Source organism: Elephantulus edwardii, unplaced genomic scaffold, assembly GCF_000299155.1.
Source record: "Elephantulus edwardii isolate Elephantulus edwardi_28Jun2011 unplaced genomic scaffold, EleEdw1.0 scaffold00081, whole genome shotgun sequence".
NCBI lineage: Eukaryota > Metazoa > Chordata > Mammalia > Macroscelidea > Macroscelididae > Elephantulus > Elephantulus edwardii.
Window position 1 is genome coordinate 7,274,433 of NW_006399831.1, and position 10,578 is coordinate 7,285,010.

A 10,578-nucleotide genomic window follows, 5' to 3' on the forward strand; every position below is an offset into this window, starting at 1 on the left:
GTAAAGTGTATAATACAATAATAGGCATACGTTTATACTCTTGTTTACATATGAGTCAGTCCTGATCTTTGTTTTCATGGGAATCAAACCCATACGGGCTTCATTCACTCATTATTCATGTTTATCTACTCATGGTTAACTAAAACATACTGGAATAACTAAGGTTAAATTATCATATTTTTATCATCTACTACCTAGAGACATCAATTAATGTAAATTAATAGCAGCTGTTCTAGAATTTAGAGCAAGACAGATCTAAATTTATATCCTGTTTTTGTAAAATTATATACACATATATTAAATTTATGAACCTAATTTTTCTTAAATGTAGAGTGGGGAAAATAAAAATAATGTCTATCTTAGTAATATTGACATCAAGATAAAGAATGTTTATATTAAGTAAATAAATATGATCAGAAATACTTGAACATTTCCTAGAACATAGTAAAGGATTTAAGAATGCCAAAGATTTTCAGAAACATTTCTTAACCTTCTTAAATAATTCTAATTGGCAAAGTTCACACTGGGATTTAAACTGTTAAACTAATTTCTTATTGTAAAATCACAAAGACTACTCTAATTAAACATTGTGTACCATTTCCATTCACAAGCATTAATACACACATGCATTAAAAAGAGTATTCCAAAATCTCTACCTAAGTTAATAAATAAATATGTATTCACAAACCTCTAAAGAATTCCTTTGAAAGATTTAAGAGTTCATATCAAATATTCCATTTAACATTCCATCCTATATAGTCTATCAATCTTTTGATTGACTGACTTTGAAGCTCTATTAATGTATCTAACAGTCAAAGTTTTAATGGAGTTTAATGGAACTCATCCAAATCTATAATAGCATTTCCCCCCTAAATTAACTTATAACACACGAGGTAATGAAATGAGTGCAGCTGCCATTTCCCCAGAGGGAATCAAAGTGCAGGACCTGTCACCAGGGAGATAGCCTGGTACTTGAGTTCCCTTCAGTGGAGCCCTGGGACAACAGAGCTTTGAGATGTGTTAAGGATAGTGGCAAACACTAACTGCATCCTCTAAAAAACTGTTGGATACTGAAGAACTGGCATTTTAAAACTCATACATTTGTGCAATTTACTAATTGTACAAATGAACTAGACTTTTCAAGTGTGTGGTCTTCCTCTTATTTTAATTCTCTCATTGTAATTCACATTACATGTGGCACTTGGCAATGTTTAGTGAACAAACCAATGCTGAGGCACTAATTTAAATAAATGAGCACTAAATAGTTGTTATTAAAATGGGAATTCACAATTGACTAGATTATAATTTTCTGGTATTTCCTTCCCTGAATATAAAATCAAGAATAGCTGAGTTGCCCAAGAAAACCCTTGTTCCCTTTCTTGAGTTCAGCAAATGAAGTAATCAAATGTTTGGGAAATAGGTCATCCGAGGAAAGGCTAAGGAGGAGAATTTATTTACAACAGAGAACATACGGCTGACAAAGTGTATGGTGGAGGTGCTGGAGGCTGGGGGATTTACAATCTCCAACTATATAAAGAAATAGCAGATGGGAGGTGTTAAGCAGCTGTTCTATTTCTGCTCAGGAAATAGTTCTGCTCAGGAGCTCCAGCCAGCAGAAATAGGACCAATGACTCAAAGTCACAGTCAGGCAAATATTAGCTCATCAGATGAAAAGAGCATTCTTAAAATTATAGTTATTGAAAACTAAATAGACTGCCTTAAAAGATAGCAAGCCCTGGATGGCTCTGGGTCTTCTTGAGCAGCAGCAACATCTCTCCGTTTTAGAATATAAAGGAAGGGCAAGAGATTGAGGCTAGCAGAGAGGGGAAGAGGAGACATTAAAAAATAAATTTCAATATGAGCATTATTGGAAATCAGCATGCTCCCTGCTACTGAGGTATAACTCTTCTCTGTACGACTGATTCTTAATATAATGTTTTGCCTATGCAAATAAGAATCTCAACATCTAGAATGATAACTGATTTTCTCTACGATTCCAGGAAATATTACGTCTTTTCCTGACTACTGCAGAAGAGAAATGGAATGAAAATTGGGTATGAGTTAAAAATGCAAGAGATGGGAAAGAGACCAGCTGCCTAGAGGTCAGAAACTGGAAGAGCTTAGCCATGAAGTTTTAGAGGCAATGGTGTGTGACCTTCAGTAGCAGCAGTTTTCTATTGCAAGATCTGTTAAACTGGGCTGTTCATTTAATAATCAATCATTTGGCATTCTTTAGTTCATTCATTCATCTTCCTGACCTTCAGACAGATGATGTCTCTCTCATCTCTTTGGACATGTTGTTCAGAGGAGCCAGTTCTTAGAGAAAGACATCATGCTTAGAAAGGTACAGGGTAAGTTGCGGGAGAGAAAGACATTCCACAAGACGAACTGGCATGGTGACTGTAACAATGGACTGAAAAATGTTTTGGAGATTGTGAGAATGGCACAAACAGTATCAAGTTCAGATCTGTTGTTATGATCTGTTGCTATTAGTCCAAGTCTACTCACTAATAACATCAACAATATTCATGCAACAAATATTTACTGACCATCTATCATGTTGTATTTTATATTCTACAGCATGATAATTCAGCTTGGAACAAATCAGAAAAAGTGCCATTATCATGGAACACGATGATGTCTTTATGTATAGGGAAGCACACATAAAAATGTTAATATCACAAATAAATCAATTTATCAAGCTTCTAACTGAAAGTGTGGAGGAGGGAATTCACTAGAAGCTCTTTGAGAAGAACGATCTAGTGATCTGTTCCTGTAAATATTACAATCTAGGGGCAGTTATACTCTCAAGGAGCTCTGGTGGTGTAGTCTGTAGTGTGTTGCCCTGCTAATGAAAGGCCTCAAGTCTGTTCTCTGATGGTTCGAACTCACATACATCTTCACAGAAGAAATATGGGCAGTCTTAGCCATTTAAAATTTACAGCTGCAGAAATGTAATGCAGTAACACAGAACCAACTTAACAGCAGTGAGTTCTTTGTTTCTGGTGGTATAGCGGGTTATTGTTGTTGTCTGGTGTTGAATCAGAACCAACACACAGCTAACCCTGCAGCAGATTTTCAGGAACTTTTCTGTGGAGCAGCTGGTAGATTCAAACCACTTTCCTTTGGCCTTGAAGAGCAGCTTCTTACTAGTAAACCACCAGAACTGCTATGCATCAGACTCTGGGAAAGTTAATAAGGATGACAGAAAAAGAATTGATTCTTTTGAGTTGTGGTAATGGAGATGAGTTCTAAATATCCCATGAACTCCAAAATAGCAAACAGATGTCTTGGAAAAATTGCAACCAGAGTGCTCCTTGGAGACAAAGATGGTGAAGCTTTGTCTTTTGTACTTTGGACAGGAGAGCGTATTCTACACTAGGAGAGCATATTCTCTGGAAATGAAAATCATACTCAGAAAGATGGAGTGTCAGTGAAGGAGAGGAAGACTTCCAATGAGAGGGATTAGCATGGCAACTTCAGCAATAGGCTCTAGTGTGTCAGAGATGATGAGGATGGCACAGGATACAGCAGGGTTCATGTTGTTTGCTCATAGGGTCACTATGAGTCATACTCAACTCAATGGCACACAACAACAAAAACAGTGTGTAAAAAGATGGATTGACAACCCAAAGTCAAGTGGTTTGGATCCACAAGTGAGTACTATAATATCTGAGCTGACATTTGAAAAAAAAAATAGATAAATAATGACCATGAAGTAATCTCAAGAATGTATGTTAAAGGGAGTTCAGGTGGCCTAGTGGCAAGAAGCTGTGCTGTAATCCCAAAGGCGTATGGTTCAAATTCACCAGATGCTCCTGTGCAAGTCATATCTGATTCAACACTACACATGTGTGTGCATGTGCATGCATGCACACACCCCCCCCCCAAATCCCACCAAAACAAACAAAAAATCCCCTCAAACAAACAAAGAAAGAATACGTGTTGAGTACAGAGATGACAGTTCTAAGGTAGGAAAATGGATAATTTCTCCCCAAATTATTTAGAAACTTAAAATTTTCTAGAAGGTCAGTTACTCATTGGTTCCAACTCAGGAGTTGTTTTTGCTGTGTTGATGGGCCAGAATGAACTCCATAGCACACAATGGCAACAAAATTAAAAGTAATGAGAAATGTAGCAAAGTAAATATTAAGGTAGGTAAAACATTATAGTGACTTGGGAGAAGGTTGAATGTTAGGATGTGATCAGGAAAAGCTTACCTAATGAGATGGCATTTTAGCTGCAATTTGAGAAAATAAATAATAGTCATGGAGTAATCTCAAGAATGTGTGTTGAGTACACAGAGATAGTAAATACAGACAGCCTGAAATATAAATGGACTCTATTATTTAAGAAATAGCTATAAGGCCACAGTGTTTGGATCCAAGTGATTCTAAAAGAGAGAGGATTCATCAGAGAGGAATCATAAACTATATTCATCAAGACTGTTGCTAGCTAAAACTTAGTTGTGCTCTGATTTATGATGACCCCACTATTTGGACAAGGAGGCATTCATCAGAAGAGGGTAGTGAAACATCGCAGTGTTCAAAATCAAGAAAGGAGTGATACATATATACTGTCTCCATACCTTTTTAATCTGTATGTGGAACAGATCATTTGGGAGCCTCGACTTTATGATGAGTACTGTAGCATCAGGATTGGAGGAATAGTCATCAGCAACTTGCGTTGTGCAGATGACCCAACCTTGCTTGCTGAAACTGAGGAGAACCTGAAGCATTTTGCTACAGAAGGTAAAGGTCTATAGATATCGATATAGACTGAAGCTCAACATCAACAAGACAAAGTTTCTCACCAAAGGGACAATTAGTAGCACCATTATAGATGGAGAGGAGGTTGACATTGTTAACAATTTCAGCTTGCTCTTGTTCCAGCTGCTCAATCAACACTCTTGGCACCAACAGTCAGGAAATAAAAAAAATAATAATAACTATATTGAGAATGTATGTTGTTAGGGACCTCTAGAGAGAGCTAAAGAGCAAAACTTTCAATCTGGAGACTAACGTGTACCTGATCCAGGCTTCTCAGTTCATTATGTTCAGCATGCAGATCGAATAAATACCGGGAAAAAAATACAACCTTGACAGAACTTTTCCCACTGTTAGACCATAAAGCATACTCTGTTTTACTTGAGCAGCTATTTCTTGGTTTACATGCAATTCAGATATAAGCACAATTAAGTGTCCTGCAATTTCTATCTTTTATAAGTTTATACATTATTTGTCACGGGTCAAGAGCCTACTCAAAGGCAGGTGGTTCAAATCCACCAACTACTCTATTAAAGAAAGATGGAACATCTCCTCCAATATTATTCCTAGACTCTGAAAACCATCTACATGGTCAGCTATTAATTGAGTTTGACTGGACAGCAGTCAGCTGTTGAGTTGTCACATTTGAATGCTATTAATACAACCAAGACAACAGAAGTAAACACCATTTTGATATTTTGTTTTCAACCATGAACCATCTGACACTAGTTATTATAAGCTTAATTCTACAGCTTCTTCTGGGTTCCTTTTAAATTTCTGATAGATTCCTGCTCCAGCTGTTTTTGAATTATCATCAGCAAGATTATACTTGTGTATAATATTCATAGCATTATACTATAATTTCCATACTTTCTTTGAGATGTGCACAAATATATCACGATGGCTTCTATTTCTTCTATAATTTTAGTAGGTGAATACAGCTAAATTTCTTTGTTGAAGCATCTAAGTTGGTACTTTGTAAATTCGTGCCAAATGTTTGGGGTTGCTGTGGATTTTTTTTTATTATTAATAATTTCCTTATGGAGTTAGTATACATTGTTTTTTTCATACTGAATCTTTCCCATTTCCTTAACCCACCCACCTCTCCTTCCACCCATCAAATTCTGTAACCTTATGATTACCCACCTCCCCTCACCCATTCTCTCTCCTCTGCTTCCCCCCTTAGATCCTCATACGTTTTACTATTTAATTATTTCTACAATATTGGTCTTACACAGTATTTGTCTTAATGGTACTGAGTTCACTTAGCATAATACTCTCCAGTCCTTCCCAAGTTACATAGTGATTTACAAAGTCATTGCTCCTGCCTGCTGCGGAATATTATTCCATTGTATGAATGTACTATAATTTCACAACCAATTCAACTGTGGTTGGACATTTTATCTGTTTCCATGTTTCTGCATTGGTGAATAATGCTGCTAAGAACATTGGTGTACAAGCTTCCATTTGTTTTTATCTTCTTATCAGTTCTCAGGGTCATATGGAATTTCTATGTTGAGCTTTTTGAGGAAATTACAAACTGCCTTCCAGAGTGCTTGTACCATTTTACAATCCCACCAACAGTGAATAACAGTTCCTATCTCATGACGTCCTCTCTAAAATTTATTACTTGCTGTCCTGTTAAACTTAGCCACTTTACTGAAAGAAAATGGTGTCTCGTTGTGGTATTGATTTGAATCTCTCTCTTATTGCCGGTGATATTGAGTATTTCTTCATGTGTCTATTGAACATCTGAATATTTTCCTGTGTGAAAATTCTTCCCATGTCTTTTGCCCATTTTGTAATTGTGTTATCATTCTTTTTCTCATTGAGGACCCACAGGATTCTGTAAACTTTTGATATGAGACCCTTGTCTGAAAATGTTTTGTTGCCTTCAAATAGCTCAGACTTCTTCCTTCACCATCATTGGTTCTTTGATTACACACCATCTCTGGTAATGTTTGAGTGTTAACCCTATTTTTTTTGTACTGTTGTCTATGCATTCTTTCCATTTTTTTTATCATTTTTACATCATTAAATATTATGCCCATGGGATATTTAAGAAGCTCAAAGCTTAACCTCATCCATCCTTCCTTCCTTTCTTCCTTCCTTTCTTCCTTCCTTCCTTCCTTCCTTCCTTCCGATTCTTTTTTAAAGCTTTCTCATAACTCAAAGCTTAACTTTGTTCTTCAGTTCTTCAAAAATGTTTTGGAAATCATTGAAAAATGCTGAGCATATTCTTTCCTTTGTATTTCCTAATTCTTGAACTTTGCATAAGCAGAACTCTTAAAGGATTGAATGATGATAATTAAACACTATAGTCTTCAATATTAATTATACCTTAAAAACCTAAAACCCCTAAAAATTGGACCAATAAAGAGCATTATAATGAAAGGAGAAAAAACTAAAGTTTTCAGGGATTTCATTTTACCTGGATCCCCAATCAATGTCCAAGGAATTAAGAGCAATCAAATGACATATTGCACTGAGCACACTTGCTACAAAAAAACACTACATGCTAGGATGTCACTTCATGGAATAAAATGTGTCTAATCAAAGGTTCATTATAATTTTGGTGAAGAATATTGAAAATATTATGTGCTGTCAAAAGAACAAAATTTTATTGGAAAAAGTCTGTGAAGAATGTTTATTAAAAGGAGATATGGTTAAATTTACATCACATATGTTGTGCATATATTGGATCACCAATCAGTCTCTGAAGACAAAATGGGTGGTCAGTAAAAAAGAGGAAATTTTTAATGAAATAAATGGACACAGTGATTGTGAAATAGACTCAAGTGCAGCAGTAATTGTGACAGTGACTATGATTGTGATTGTGACAGAACTGACAATATGTCCTTCTATATTACACATGGTCACTATGAGTTAGAGCCACCTCAAAGACACTTTCTTTTATCCATGATAGATGGTGAAAAGATTGAAGTTGACAATGGTTTCATCTTGCTTGGATTCATCCTCAATACCCTCGGTATTAGCAGTCTAGATACCAGGATACGAATAGCACTGGGAAAGGTTGCTGCTAGGGATCTCACCAAAGTCATAAGAGCAATGATGCCAGTCTGAGGACTAACGTGTGCCTAATTCAGGACCCAGTCTTTCCAATCATCTGCTATGCATTTGAGAGGTGAACAATGGATACATAAAACAGAAGTATAATTGATGTACTTGAGTGCTGTTGTTGGAAAAGCCTGCTAAATATCCCCTAATTTACACACATACATACACAGGTCATAAAAAAATTCAGTGAGAAAGAAGGAATAAAATTGAGTGAAATGTCTTGAATTCCAAATTAAAGATGAGTTTTTAAGAAATAATAAAATTTATTCCCTGATAGAAATAAGGAAATAAAGCTGAGAGAAAAAAATTGGGGTTTGGTTAGATAGAGGTTCTTGCTCCTTTGGAAAACAAGGCTTCAGAGGGTCAGTGATGGTTAAAGGTCAAAAGAGGTATGATAGTAAAAGCTCTTTTCTGAACTATTGGGACTTTTTACTGTAAAAGGATCAGAGGAATAAGCAGTGTAAACGAAAGGAAAGCTGGTTTTGGTTATTTGGGGGCTTTTTGGGGGGGGGCGTGTGTGTGAGAGAGAGATAGAGAGATAGAGGGAGAGACAAAGAGAGACACACAGAGAGAGGCACAGAGAGATAATCATTACAGCATCTGCTGTGCCGGGAAACAGATTTCCAAATATAGGGGGAAAGAGATTTGATTCAGGTAAGAAATGAAGTCATTAAAGGAGACAATTCTTGAAGCATATAATGGAAGATTATGTATAGGAGTCACACGAAACAAAGAGCTTCAATTATACTCTAAGTAGTACATTCATAAAAACCTGGGTGTTTGGTGGTATTTTTGGAAGATTGAGTACATTTTCTGTGAATTGTTTCTATTTTTTAATTAAAGAAAGAAGAGAAAGTTTAAATTGTGAGTAGAGTTGGAAGAGGTAGTTGAATGTTTGACAAGAAGATGCTGTTGTTGTTATGTGCCATTGAGTCACCTGCGACTCATAGTGACACTAGGACAAAGGCCCTAAATCCTGCTCTATCCTGTGCCAATCTTACTGTCTCTGACTCACCTATCCCCATTACTCCAGTCATTGAATCAATTAATTTTGGGTCTTCCTCTCTTGCGCTGTCCCTCCATCCCTCCAAGCATGACGTCCCTTTCCAAGGACTGGTCCTATTTTGCACGATGTCCAAAGTATGTCAAACTTCAGAATCCTTGCCTCAAAAGAGCAGCCTGGTCTCACCCTCTCTAGGACAAACTTGTTTGTTCTCCTAGCAATCCATGATAAATTCAATACTCTTCTCCAGCATCATGACTGAAATGCATCAATTCTCCTATCATCCCTAGTCATTGTTCAGCTTTACAATACATAGCAAGTAATTGAAAAGATTATAGACTGGATTGGGCACAGTTTAGTTTCCAGACTGACCTTGTTTGCTTTTCAGTACTTTAGTAGGTCTCTGACAGTAGACTTTCCCAGTGCAATTAATCTTTTTATTTCTTGGCTCCTGGTACCAACAGTGTTGATTGTGGAGCCAAGAAAACTAAAGCTGTTAACAATGTCAATCGCTTCACCACCTATCATGAAGCTGGCAATTGCCCCATTGTTGAGACTCTTTGTTTTCTTGATATTGAACTTCAATCTATATTAAAGGCTGCAGTCCTTGACATTCTACAGCAAGCATGTAAGGTCCTCCTCAGTTTGAGCAAGCAGGGGTGTCATCTGCATAACACAGATTGTTTATGGGTCTACCTCCAATCCTGATGCCACATTTCTCTTCAGAGAGCCCAGCCTCCTGGATAATCTGTTCTGCATATAGGCTGAAATGGTATCGTTGGCATAGGCCCTTCCCAATTTTGAACTGTGCAAGGTTTCCTTGCTTTGTTCTGACAATTGCCACCTGATCAAGTATAAACGTCACATAAGCACAATCAAGTGTTCTGGGATTCCCATTCTTCTCATAGTCACCCACAGTTTTTTGTGTACCACAGAGTAAAATGCCTTTGCATAGCCAATTAAACACAGACCTTTCTGTTACTCTCTGCTTTCAGCCATGTTCCATCTGACATTAGCTATAATATCCCCAGTAACAAAGCCTCTTTTAAACCCAGCCTGTACGTCAGGCCGTTTTCTGTTGATGTGCTGTTCTAGTCATTTTTGGATAATCTTCAGCAGAATCTTGCTTACATGTGATAAGACAGAAATGTTAAAAGTAGTCATCTCCAAAATCATGCAAATACATGGCTAGAAACACAGATATATTTATATTTTTTAACAACCAAGTATGTATTATATGCACTTATAAAAATAATATTGTTGTTGTTATGTGCCGTCGAGTCGCTTGCAACTCACAGTGACCCTATGTACAAGAGCCCTAAACCCTGCTCTATTGTGTTCCAATCGCACTGCCTCTGACACACCCATCCCGATTGCCCCAGTCACTGAATCAATCCACCTCACAGAGGGTCTTCCCTTTCTGCGCTGTCCCTCCACCCTACCAAGCATGATGTCCCTCTCCAAGGACTTCTCCCTGCTTACATGTCCAGAGTATACCAGACAAAGCCCCAGAATCCTTGCCTCCAAGGAGTAGCCCAGTTTAACCCTCTTCAGGATGAATCTATTTGTTTTCTTGGCAGTCCATGGTACATTCAATACTCTTCTCCAGCACCACAGATCAAAGACATCAATCCTCCTTCTATCCCCCCTAGTCACTGTCCAACTCTCTGATGCGTAACAAGTGATTGCAAAAACCATGGCCTGAATCAGATGCACCTTAGTCTCCAGAGA